The 12,720-nt window shown below is 36.4% G+C and overlaps 1 pseudogene across 1 annotated transcript; it reads left to right on the top strand.

The window, feature by feature from the left end:
* The first annotated feature begins 1,437 nt into the window (after positions 1-1,437).
* LOC145233678 (NACHT, LRR and PYD domains-containing protein 14-like) lies at positions 1,438-9,129 on the top strand (annotated as a pseudogene). The gene is made up of 10 exons (XR_013861159.1): positions 1,438-1,902; positions 2,184-2,252; positions 2,665-2,712; positions 3,083-3,146; positions 3,331-5,079; positions 5,618-5,779; positions 5,947-6,108; positions 7,162-7,323; positions 7,657-7,800; positions 7,853-9,129. The product of XR_013861159.1 is annotated as an NACHT, LRR and PYD domains-containing protein 14-like (transcript).
* The last annotated feature ends 3,591 nt before the right edge of the window (positions 9,130-12,720 follow it).

Raw genomic sequence — 12,720 nt, 5'->3', positions numbered from 1 at the left:
TGGGACCTGGTGTAACCATCAGATTATGTTGCCTGCGCCAGCTAGGATTAAACTGTGTATTTGCCATTTTTTGGTTATCTTGGGATTTTTGGTGAGGGAACTTCTCAGTGGCAGCCCTGGCAGCGCGTCTACCATCTATCTACCGATTGCGCCCTCAACTTTGTCGCGCTTTTCAACGTCTGAACGTTGCGCAGCTATTTCCGGCTTGGTGAATATTTTAGCACAATTGAGCACCTACGGTTTGTATCACCGTTGAAATAAACTCAACTCAACTCATTCCTAGGTTATATTTTAATACTGCAGCTTTACGTAACCCACGGTCCTTCCAACAGCCCACAACCCTCTCAAAAAGCCTCTATATACAATGTAATAAATCCACTGGTGTGGAAACAAGATCATTTGCTACATACTTTATTTTTCGTTCCATCAATTATTATCGCTTACTTCACTTAAGTGAAAACACATAACCCATTGAATTGTATATGAAGGCTTTAGGGCCGATGTCAGTTTGTGTGTATGTTCACATTAGCATAGATGGATCGTATTTATATTGATAAAGCATTCCAGTTTAAATTCACCGCTTTACCCAAACGATAAACAATGAGTGTATTGTAAATAAAATTAATTTATAAATGCAGCTAGGCCAGGCCTATGGTTTGATGCAGCCTTCCTGTTTTTTGGTTTACCCACTGGATGCAAACGGTTGCCGGCCATGCGTAAATGCTTGATATGTCAGTTCTGGTTCGGTTACAAAACTTTGGCGTGCGGTGAAGGTAATTGAAGTTGTCGCTACGACTGGTTTCCTCCTTCAAGCTTTAGCATATACGATCGCGTTTACGGTTGTTAAGTGCACGAAACCGTGAACAAACGTTACAAAATTACCTGTCGTTCATGGCCAATTCGTATTGTTACCCATTGGCTGCATTTATTGCGTTATGTATGTATTGCAGGGGCGGACAACCTACGGCCCGCGGGCCGCATGCGACGCTTTATTAAAGGTTGTTCGGCCGCAGAGACGCTTGGATTTCAGAAGTACTGGCAAACGAGTCCAATTATTACATATTTTTAAGCTGATCAATGCGCCTGATGCTAGTTTTCTGCGATCTGGCAAAATGTGGCTAGAATCAAATACGAATTATACTTGTAGTTAAGCATATTTGGTAAGAAACAAAGCAAAATCACTTTGTGTTGTGCACATGTGCGGCCCGACATCCAATTTTGACATTTATAATTGGCCCTACAGTAACAAAGGTTGCCCACCCCTGATGTATTGTGTCAGCTATCGCAATAAAATATAAAAGAAACAGCGGAAAGCAAAAATTTACAAAGGAAGTTTCCATTGTCTGAAATTGTTTGCTTTTGGGAAATTCCCCTAATTAAAAACTACACTTTCTATTTACCGACGACAAACATTTACGCAACCTTCTAACGCGGCTCAGTTTTAGTAACCCGAAAATGAAAATTACAATGCATAACATAACTGTACCCGCTTCTGGTAGCTACAACCGCATTTATACCTTGAAACGAACTAGCGACGCGCAGGTTACCACGCGACGTGAGACGCTATTTTTTTCGCAGTGTGTGTGCGCGCGCACTATATGTGTTAAACAAGGACATATTCTCAGCAATGTAATAAACGTTAACAGTGGCATGACATTTCAAAAGAGCTTTGTTTACCATGTAAAACGGCTCGGAATACTCTTTGAGCAGTAAAGGTTGGCGACTCTTGGTATATATGCATACATAGTACATACAGTCTGTCATGTACAAAACGAAAAGATTATAGGCGGTCTATGAACGAGGTTATACAATTACATTTTGTTTGTTAGCACCGAAGAGTATAATGATATGATAAAGAAGTCTCAACTTGACATCATTGAGATTGTTGAGAGTGCTGAAATGGTAGGCCTATAAATTAATTAGTGGTATGAGTATAATTTTTATGTTAAAAGTTCTACTGCCTGTAAAATTCATTGCATATTGGAAAATCCGATTTTATCAAAGCTTTTCTAGATTGTTTTTTGGTAATTGTTGGTTTGATTTGATAAACCCCAAATCAACACCCCCTATCTCGAATTTGAAAATTATAAAAATCTCATTTTATTTTTGTTTCATATCATGCCTTAGCATTGGAGTTTGTCGGGATAATAGACCAAACTTTCCATACTGTTATATTCTTGCAGGCATCAACCCCAAACAAACAGACACAGAAACCCATAACATCAGGGAGAACATTACAGAGTAAAACCAAGGTGTTTGTGACATTCCACTTGTAAATTTAAAGAACAATTTGTTTTGAATCCTGCTTGATTTCTAAAGCTGGTTATATTAAAAAAATACTGCCTTGATGAAAAATGTAGGGTGCGATTTTTTTGTAATATGCTATTAATGTAGTTTTATTTAAACCTGCTTATCTTATATGTGATTAATTGTTGTTTGTTCCACATTGTTGACGTTTAAAATATTTTTACTGTGATGGTTTAAAACAAAAGTTTAACTTGCTTACAGCATATTTTAATACAGAATTTTCTAAGTAAAAAAATAGTGTAAATACACATGTCACACACACACACAAAATACTTGTTATGTTAATGCCATAACTTTTTGCTGTTTAATTACCTATAAATTACCCGTTGTTTAATTTGCCAAAATGTTATATTTTAGGCCAAGCGAATTAGATCAGAAGAGCAACAAGAAAAAGCAGAGAAACCGGTAACAGTGTTTTCCACTCTAACAAAACACCTCATTTTTGGTGAAAAAGAATATAGAAATTACCTGTTTGTTATTTATTTTGTTTAATTTTGATTTATTTAAAACATTTACACATTTGCACAAAAGTTGCAACTTTATTTTAGCCCATATAAAGAGTTAAAGAGCCTTACCATGAAGAAATGCCCTCTAAAAGTAAACCAAGAGAATTACTTTGACATAACATGTACAGTATTCACATTCTTTTTGACATTTTAAGGTTAAGTGTGAGTATTAAGAATTTGTAGTAATGTTGCAAAAATAAACTACAAAATTGTTCAATACGGTAGGACATAATTAAGAAAATTGTAAGGTTTTTTCGACTTACCTTCAGGCACAGGACAGCGCGCCAATAAGAGAAAGTCTTTGCTGTTTAGACTGCCAACCACCGTATCATGGTCAGTGGTTTTATTAAATTGCCAGTCACAAAGTGCAAATTTTTATTTAAATAAACTGGTTTGTGATTTTCCAGGTGATTTCCTTAAAGAATATGCTATTTGTCCTAATTAGGTCTTATTAGTCATTGTATAAGGAGCATATTGATTGTTTTGTATACATCTTATAAATACATGCCTTTTTCAGGAGAACAACTGATGGAAGCACTCAAATACCAAGCTGGCAAAGATGCAGAGTCAACAATTTTTGGTGTTGACATTCAGCATGACTGTGATGCTGTAGAACTTGAGCTTACGGAAGTTAAAGTTCAGCATTTAAATCACTATGAGTCTACAGCTTTTCTTTCAGAGCAAAAGTTATACCAACGCTCACAGTTGCTTACATTGTACAATGAAATGAAAGGTACATTATCCATCGATCAAATATTTATCAGGTCACAAAAATGTGCTAAAAGAAAAGCTGCCAAGTTAAACAAAGATGCACAGTACATGGAGTTAAACAGCAAGATTGTTGGTGTAGTAGGTCAGGCAGGAATTGGCAAGACAACATTTACCAAGATGCTTGTAGCAAACACCTTGCACGATGAGGGGTACCTTGGCCCTGTTTCATTCATTTTTTATCTTTTTGTACGAAAAATTGATTTCTCTCGGCCCTGCACTGTATTTCAATTTTTAGTAGAGAATGCTGTACCTAAATGGCAACTGGCAGCACACTCCTAAATGCAACAAGGCCATATTAAAGCAGATTGCCAAAGACAACAAGGTCTTGGTGGTGATTGATGGTTTGGATGAAATATCACTTCCGAGTGGGAATATCCAAAAAATTTATTCTATTAACAAACAGACAAGACCTGCAATCATTCTACTAAATCTATTGTCTGGAGCTATTTTGCCAATGGCAAGAAAAGTTTTTACTTCCCGACCAGAACATATGTTTAACCTTGGACAGCCTTATATTCCAGAGTTTATAGTGCAAATTAATGGCCTAGGTCAAGACTCCCAGGATACATTAGGTCAGCAGATTTGTGGAGATGCATTTGAAAAAGTGAAAACTGATATACATTACAACTCGGACTTATATTTGTATTGTCACATACCAATTTATTGCACTGTGGCATATTCATACCTGTTCAAGAAAAAAGAAGTAACTTCTGTTTCTCCTACTCTAACCTCTCTTTTGACATCAATTTTTGTTGATTTTGTGAGTGCCAGTAAACTGATAGAAAGAGGTTTTGAACTGAAATCATTGGGTCACCTTGCTTGGATTGGCATTCAACGAAAACAGTTCATTTTTTCTAAGGGTATGCAAAAAGAAGTAGGTCTTGATCCTGAGCTTGTAAAAATATTTACCAATCATACTTTACTACGGGGATTGTATGTTAGTATCCTTGCAGGACGTCAGTTGACTTTTTCTCACCTAACATGGCAAGAGTTCTTGGCTGCCATCTACCTTTTTTCAGGCCAAACAGTGAGACAATTTGAGAGCTCACTTGATAGCAATATTCCTGAAGTCATGTTCAAATGTTTTTTTGGTCTCTGCAATCAAAATACCTTTTCACAGATAAAAGAAGTCTTTCCCGAACTTTCTGTGGAAGACTGGATCTTGAAGAAAACTCTTCTTTGTAAATACATGTTAAAGAAGTATGGTTCTTTTACAACAGTAAAATTTAATCATTTTGCCCGTTTGTGGGAGGCACAGGATGAAAGCATGTGTGCAGAGTTTGTTAGTAATGCAGCATGCAAGTCTGAAATGACTTTAATTGGGCAATGGTTTCCAGTTGATGTTGTGAGTTTGTGTTATGCTTTGAAAGTGGTTCAGACACGATTTGGCAGTGTTACAGAAGTGCGTGCTGCATCTGACCAAGAATACCAGAAGTGTATCTTTGTGAGTAATTCTCTTGAAAGATTTACTGATGAAATCAAGTCTGGTATAAAGGTATGTTTTTTCTATCTATGTCCTCTTGCTATTGTGATGTGTGTGTTTTTTGCATACTTATAAACTGTAAAAAATAGTTCAGAATGAACTGAAACTTGGTATAAAATAGTAATACCTTAGGGGTCGCCAACATTTAAAGTAAATTTGGAGTATTATAAAAATATTATACTTTTTGAAGCATAGGACTGAAAAGCATCTACCAAATCTCTTTTATAAAAAAATCTGCTAGACATAGCAATATTTAATTTTTTCTGTGATTATAAATTTTCTTTTTATCTTTTTTTAGCTTTTAATTTCTACTCCATGACGCAAAAATAAACTGTATTGTTGACACAGAAACCCTTTATTAAACATAACAATGCCTTGTCATACATCACAATGAGAAATTTTATAGTATTTTGTTTCGTTTAATACTCACACTTTAGAAAATTTTTCATTAAAAACAATGAACTTTCTGAGGCAACAAAATGATCTCTGTTTGAAGTAGATTTTCTGGCCCACAGTTCTGCAAGATGACCAACCATGTTATTTTGTTTAGATTGACACACTCATCCTATCCACACTTAATTTGCAAGAAAACTGCTGGAACTCCATCTCAAGCAGTGTTCATCTCTTCAAGCATTTACATGTTGAAAGATGCAAAATCACACATCATGGATTAGCAAATTTAAGGGACAACCTGTTAAAACTGGATGATCCGGTATGAAATTCCAGCCACTTTCAGATTGGAAAAATATGTTTGCTTTGCTGCTACATTTTTGATGTTCCATTTTAGCCATTTTTAAGAAACTAAATCTCTTTAAGTCTGATTTTTTTGATGTGTTATGGCCATGTATAAATTTTGTCTTTAACTTACATATTGTACAGATAACCGAACTGAAACTTGGTGGAAACAAGCTGACTGATGCTGGTGCAGAACTTCTTGCTCCAGGCATCTCCTACATCAAGCAGCTGCATCTAGATGATTGTGGCATCACCCATGTTGGGGTAGAGAAAGTGGTTCAAGGTTTGAAAGACAACAATGCACAGGTGTCTTTTCAGAAACCTTTAATAATGCCAATATGATGCTAATTGTTACTTTTAAAGTTAACAAAAATGTTTTTAAGACACAGAACTCCTCAGTTGTAGTATTTACAATCACATGAGTACCGTATTTTACGGACCATAAGGCACAACTTAAATCCTTTTTTTTCCTGATAAATTGATCGTGCGCCTTATAAGCCGGTGCGCCTAATGTATGGACCAAGTAGTGCTTAATTGCTTTGTTTAATGAGCGTTATACGGTAACCCATACTCCTTAAAATACGTTGCGTTCTATAGCCCGCTGCGCCTTATGTATGAACAAAAAACTAATCAAAGCAATTTATTGACAGTGCGCCTTATAATCGGGTGCGCTTTATGGTCCGTAAAAAACGGCATAAAAAATGACAGTTATTATGTCAATGCAAAATTATGCTGTTAATATTATGTGCTCTTCAAAAAAGCCTATAGAGGTGGTAACCTTTAAGCAAGTTACTTGTTATTTGCATATGGTCATGTCTTGTGCCAACACTTTCGTGAGTAATAGGCGTTTGTTCCAGCTAATCTCAATAGTAAGCAGAATGCAGAGTGCTTTGCATGTAGACTGGATTTTATGATTGTTGCACAGTAAAATAGTGAATCAGCATCTTGACTCAAAAACCAAAAGGTTAATCGTTCCTTCCTATTTTTTTTCTATTTCCTATAAATTTAAGATTTCATTTGCTGGTAAAAATAAACTTTGATTGATTGAAAACAAGCAATGTAATGGTTTAAATAAGTACTTGGAAATGCAAATTGCTTGATTGAAAAAAGATAATCGCTTGTTTAAAAAAAATAAACAAGCAAATTGCTTGATGTGCTAATCTTTAATTACTTTGTTCACAAAATTGAAACACTAAATATGTCACTTTTCAATCACTCTTTTGGCACTTTTCAAACTACATTAACTGTTTTTGCACACAATCAATTTATAAGTAGCTAACCACACAGTTTCTGATTTAAAGTGGCTTAGTAACTGTGTGGATAGTTTAAAGCACCTTTAAACATAAAGAATTGTTTCAGCTTGACTATCTTAGCCTTGCTGGAAACAAGATTGGCAATGATGGAGCTGCTGTGCTTGCTGAAGAACTGCATAGAATAAAAGGACTAAACTTGCTTCTATGCCACATTACTGAAGATGGTGTAGTCAAACTTGCAGCAAAGGCAAAAGAGCTTGAACATCAGGTAAGTGCACACCACAAAATCACTCTGATAGCAACTTTAAACACTCCAGCCTTCAGACGACTGTTGATGATGAGCTCTAAAATGAAGCTAGAAACAACTGCGTTAAAACGTTATTGAGCGCACAACGGTGAAGGGGACAATTGGTCGATAATGGTTGAACGCATTCAGCTACACTGTATTACAAGGCGCTATCTTACAAGAAAGAGAGGTTGGCGCATTGTGGTTTGCACTGCGGCAAAACACTTCTCGCATAGTAAACATTTATGCTATATATATCACATAATCATTTGGAGATTTAACATTTATATTTTTAACAAACAAGTTCTGTTGTAGATGAGCCTGCTGGATTTTTCAGAAAATGTGATAGGAGAAAAAGGAGTGAACGAATTGTCTCTTTGTGGAGGGAAAATTCGCAAACTTATACTACGATTTTGCAATTTGTCAGAATCTCTGGAGAAAGAACTAAAAGATAAATTGGTATGAACACATTTTTTCAAGTTGTTGAAGTACTAACTCCTTTTTTCTTTAGGTCACAAGCGTGATTTTTTCAGAAGATAATTGATGACTACCTGAAATGATGATTGACAATAGTGGAGAGTGAAATGGTTACAATTAAACTGAAATATCCACTTTGATGTTAGTAGAAAAAATTGCTCTGTACATTGTTGTAATCATATGCTTGTGGTTATCATGTACCTAAAAATGTCGGTGTATTGTGTGGTGTAATTGTTTTTAGCTTTAAACTTTCATATTTAATTGATTTTGGATTTTTTAATTGCAATTCTTTAAAGTGTGGCCGATGCTTTTATTTGTGCTTTTACTATGTCCAGTATCAAAAGGTTTTAAGAAATTGACTTTTTTGTTTTAAAAATTTGAGTAAATCATGCTTTATTTCCACCAAGCTTATAATGTTTCATAACAGCCTGTAATTTCTTGTACAAAATAATGCACCTTTGCCTGATAGTTGTGTACATAACAAAAAATGTAAGTTTTACCAAACTATCCATAAGTGGTTTTAGACTGATGCCCTATTAACCTTGATGCTTACCGTAATTTTCCGTGTATAATGCGCAAAATTTAATTAATTTATTGTCCTAAAATCTAGGGTGCGCATTATGCATGGGTACAACAATTTTTGAATAAAATCTGCCTCGAAATAAACCTTGAAATCAGACCTTTCTTCTTGTTTGTTGTCAATCGCGCATCACATTTAGCCATCCTGCCCAACACACTTAGTCAGTAAAATTCATAATTGACGACACATCGTTTGATGCGATGGTGCAATCCTTGATGCTGTGTTATTGTCAAATACTGCACACTGCTCATTTAGCGACAACGTAAATGGGGTGATATCATTGCCGATATGCAACGGATCGAACTAAAATTTTGTATATAAGTTTGAATTTAATTATTCTGATTTTTAGGTATTTTAATCTGATACATATTAAACTTCATTTGTGTTTTAAAAATAAAAATGTTCTCTGCAAGTATTAAGATCGGTTCCGCTTGAACGCGACCAGTAAGATCTCGTTTGCTGTCACGATGTACCCTACACAAATCCTAAACATTTTTCGCTATCGAGTTTGCGAGCGCATGCGCAGTGATACTGACCGGCAGAATAACATCCGGTTGTTTCAAAAGATGATCTTTTTTCTGAAATAATTTTACGTTTACGGATTTAAGAGTAAAAATTTGGGTGCGTATTGTACATGGGTACAGGCTTTTTTCAAGCATCGACATGCCATTTTTAGGGTGCGTATTATGCACGGGGGCGCACTATACTTGGAAAATTACGGTATGTTTTGAGTGAAGTTAAGCGTGCACTGAACTTGCTTATAAAATGTAGTGGCAACTTTTGTAACACAGGGCCAGCTTGATAAGTAGCAAGTTAGGTTGTTATTTGGCTTTAAACGTGTTTTGTGACAAAAAGCTCATGAACTGTAATCTTGTTGTGTACATACATAATAAAATAATGGTACTTAACTCTTATTCAAGCACTTGAGATAAAGGTAGAGTTGAGTTTATTTTGCTTGGTGTAAACTGAAAAGTGTATTTGTTAGCCTGAGATAGTTTAAGCGGAGTTGTCTTTTTTTGTTTGGGATGAAAATAAAACCAGACCACAATGGGTGATCAGTATTTAACAGTCATTGCAAGTCATCAAAATATTCCTGTAGTGGAATATGCCAGTACAACAGGGGTACCTGATTTGCGTGTTGAGGTGTCACATTAGCAAAATTAGACCTTGCAAAACTTATGCGCTGAGTACAGAAAACATGCTATTCAATTCTTATTTTTGTACAGTTTAAACCTTTCCATAGAAGTTGTAATGAATAAATGGATTGAATCATTTAATATCCCAAGTTAATAAAAATTTCGAATGGTAAACTGTTGTTGTGTTTACTTGCAACGGTTCGTTTAAAGATTGTAAATATTGTTTGCCTAATAACGACTCAATTTAATGTCTTTGCTTCTCTCGCTACCACTTAATCCGTGTTGGCAAGCGATGTGGAAATTACCGGTATTCCCCGTTGTATCTCTATTATGTGTGTAAGTTTTAGGCTCAACATTCAATTCGATTTCTTTGTTTTTGGATTGCTAAGAGTAGAACCAATAAATGAAACAATTAATTAACTTCTGCAGGGTGCAGTATCCAAATCGAAAAGCACGCCAGGCAAAGACCCCCCGAAAAGCACGCCAGACAAATATTATAGATGGTTTTACAAAACTATCAGATTAAGCTTTGTTTATACACATTAGGCTTGATACACCAGTATGGTTCTAATTTAAAAAAAAATTGCAGTCTGTATCTCAGTTGAGTTGTTTTTGCTTGGTAAAAGAAAACACTATACCGGGTTGACTAGTCCTATCTTAGGCTGTTAATTTTAAGTTGTTGGGGTCAGTACAGGCTTTAAAAGCTAAGTATCCGTGTTAGGAAAGATGGGTAGGGTTCGACAGGAAAAGAAACCGCTAAGAAAACCTGGCAGAAAGGTTCAAACAAAATTTTACAGCTAGCCTTTAACTTTTCCCGTAAATGCCTACTGGTAAGTCGTTTCCGATTCCATTACACTCTTTCATCTTTAGCAGATGCAGGCACTTTTATTTACGAATGCCGAGTGTGCATGGCTTCATGAACAGACGTGACTTTTATAGCCCTTCCGTTCGTGTTTAGACAGTACATTTATACGTTGCCCATCTCACGGTTTATATTTGATAAGTTTCGGATCGGCTCTTGCGACAAAATGCGAAAGAAACTGTAGCGGTCGGGAGCCGTAACGTCGAAAACTGCGAGCCCGCTTAGCCATGAAAGAGGTTGCGCGAGGCCTAAACGGACTAAGCAGGGTGTAACCGAGCGCAAGCGGAATATATGGGTCGGGCCGGGTTTAGGTTTTCTTCCAAATAGCGGGCTTGATTCAAGCCTGACCTTGCATTTTGTGTCAGTATTTTTTTCAATAAATTTAACTAGCTAAGTAGCCAGTTGCTGGATCTGACCTAATGTCAAACAGCCCTAAAACGCTGTCAAAGACCAATTGTCTATTGCGTTTGTTGTGTTGGTCTTTCCTAAGACTTATTTGTATAGGTCTGTCAATCAAACTTTCGGGCCGAAACAGGTGACAACATAAAATATATTGCGCCACCTTGCGGTAGACCTCTCTGTTAGCGCCTGTTGTGCCTACTCAACTCGCAATATCAACTAAATGCTGGTTAGCCTAAGGCCCTGTGTAGCCCTTACTCTTGCTGTAAGTAACGAACGTTATAGTCACGATTCGATCGTGTTCATGTAACACTTTTTAACACTCGGCACAGTTGTTTCTAACAGTGGTTGCCTCTTAATTATATTGTGAATTATCTTCACTTGTATGAGTGTGACGTAACAAAGTTATTATAAAATCCATTGTAACGTCATACGCGCAGTTGGACGCCGAATGGCCTGGATTGGCATTTATTGTTTATTGAGATGTGTGACGAGCATTAATGCGTTACGCACATTAAACAAAATAGCGCACAGGCACATTGCTATTCACAGTTTTGTCTAAAATTACAAGATTTAATACTAAAACAGCCGGTCAAAATTTCTTGAGGGGGAGGGGGGCATGGCACCTTGTCAGTACTGCATTATTGTATTGTATTTTGTTCATCTGCACCCTGACGCAACAAACATAGTAGCACATTATGATAATACGCCAGCAAAAATGCACGGTTACCTGGTATAGAGAAAGAGCCTGAGAGGTTGGGATCTCGCGGCGCTAAAGGCAACGCGACTGGGTTTGACATCAGGGGTAGATTACAGCCGGCTGAAGAACAAGTACATTATTGTGGTTACAAGGAAACGTTCGTGAAAAAGCATGCTTTGGTGTCTGTTTATACTTGCCTAACAGTATTTTTCACAAATTGTGTTGTTATCGGGGTTCTTGCAAAATTAGTCAAAATATCAAGGGTTTCCTTACACCAAAAAGATTGAAGAGCATTGTCTTGAACGAAATTAAAGTGCCCAGTACCAAGGTAGCGTGCCAACTATCTGTGCCCTTTGTGATCGTATATTGTTTCGGAGGGAGGGCTATTGAAGCTCCTAACAAGGTGGGGCTCATAACAAGGAAGGTACGTTCAATTACTTTACGGTTCATAACGTCTCAACATAGCGCATTGTGACTGAGGTTACCCAGAAACTGTTTTGCTACGCTACGTTGCGTAATAGCTACAGGACTCAGCCAGTTTTGCAACCGACATGATAACCCAGGAGACTACAGTTTGTCTGAATATAAATAAAGTCATTAATATCTTCAATATTTGGTGTACAATTTTTTTCTCAAATTCAAAATAATTTGAGAAAAAAATAAATGGTGTACAAATGCATATTTGGCCACTGGCCTTATTTTGGGCTATTAGAAAACATACTTTAAACACAATTCTAGGTCATACTACGGCCCAAGCCCCGAACTCCTTCCTCACAATAATTTATTGTATGTAACATGTATCCTTGTCTTGCTCATTCAGATTAGACTCAAGCTGAATCGTTTCATTTCTGTGATACATGATTAACTAAAAGGGCGTTTTTTCATGCGTCTTTTACATTTTTGTTCATTTGTTTTCCTTCATGATCACGAAAGACAAGAACTTGACTTGATTATTCACAAACAGAAGCAAAGAATAACAAACCAACCACTGGGTGACGTCATACTTTTTGCACTGAAAATCGCATGATTTCTATACCATACGCCATGGTAAATTTTAAATTAAAATATCAACCACCAGAACATATAAAAATATATTTTTAGTGGTTTTTGTCGCTTGATGAAGGAAAACATAGCGACACATGTAAACTAAAACATTTTTAGATTTTAACAGTCAATCCTAGGCTAGATTTTAACAGTCGTAGCTTTACACAGGTTTTCTTGTATC

Source organism: Phallusia mammillata, chromosome 6, assembly GCF_965637545.1.
Source record: "Phallusia mammillata chromosome 6, kaPhaMamm4.hap1.1, whole genome shotgun sequence".
NCBI lineage: Eukaryota > Metazoa > Chordata > Ascidiacea > Phlebobranchia > Ascidiidae > Phallusia > Phallusia mammillata.
The sequence above is the reverse complement of the archived record's forward strand: the minus strand, read 5'-3'. Positions and strand labels throughout refer to the sequence as shown.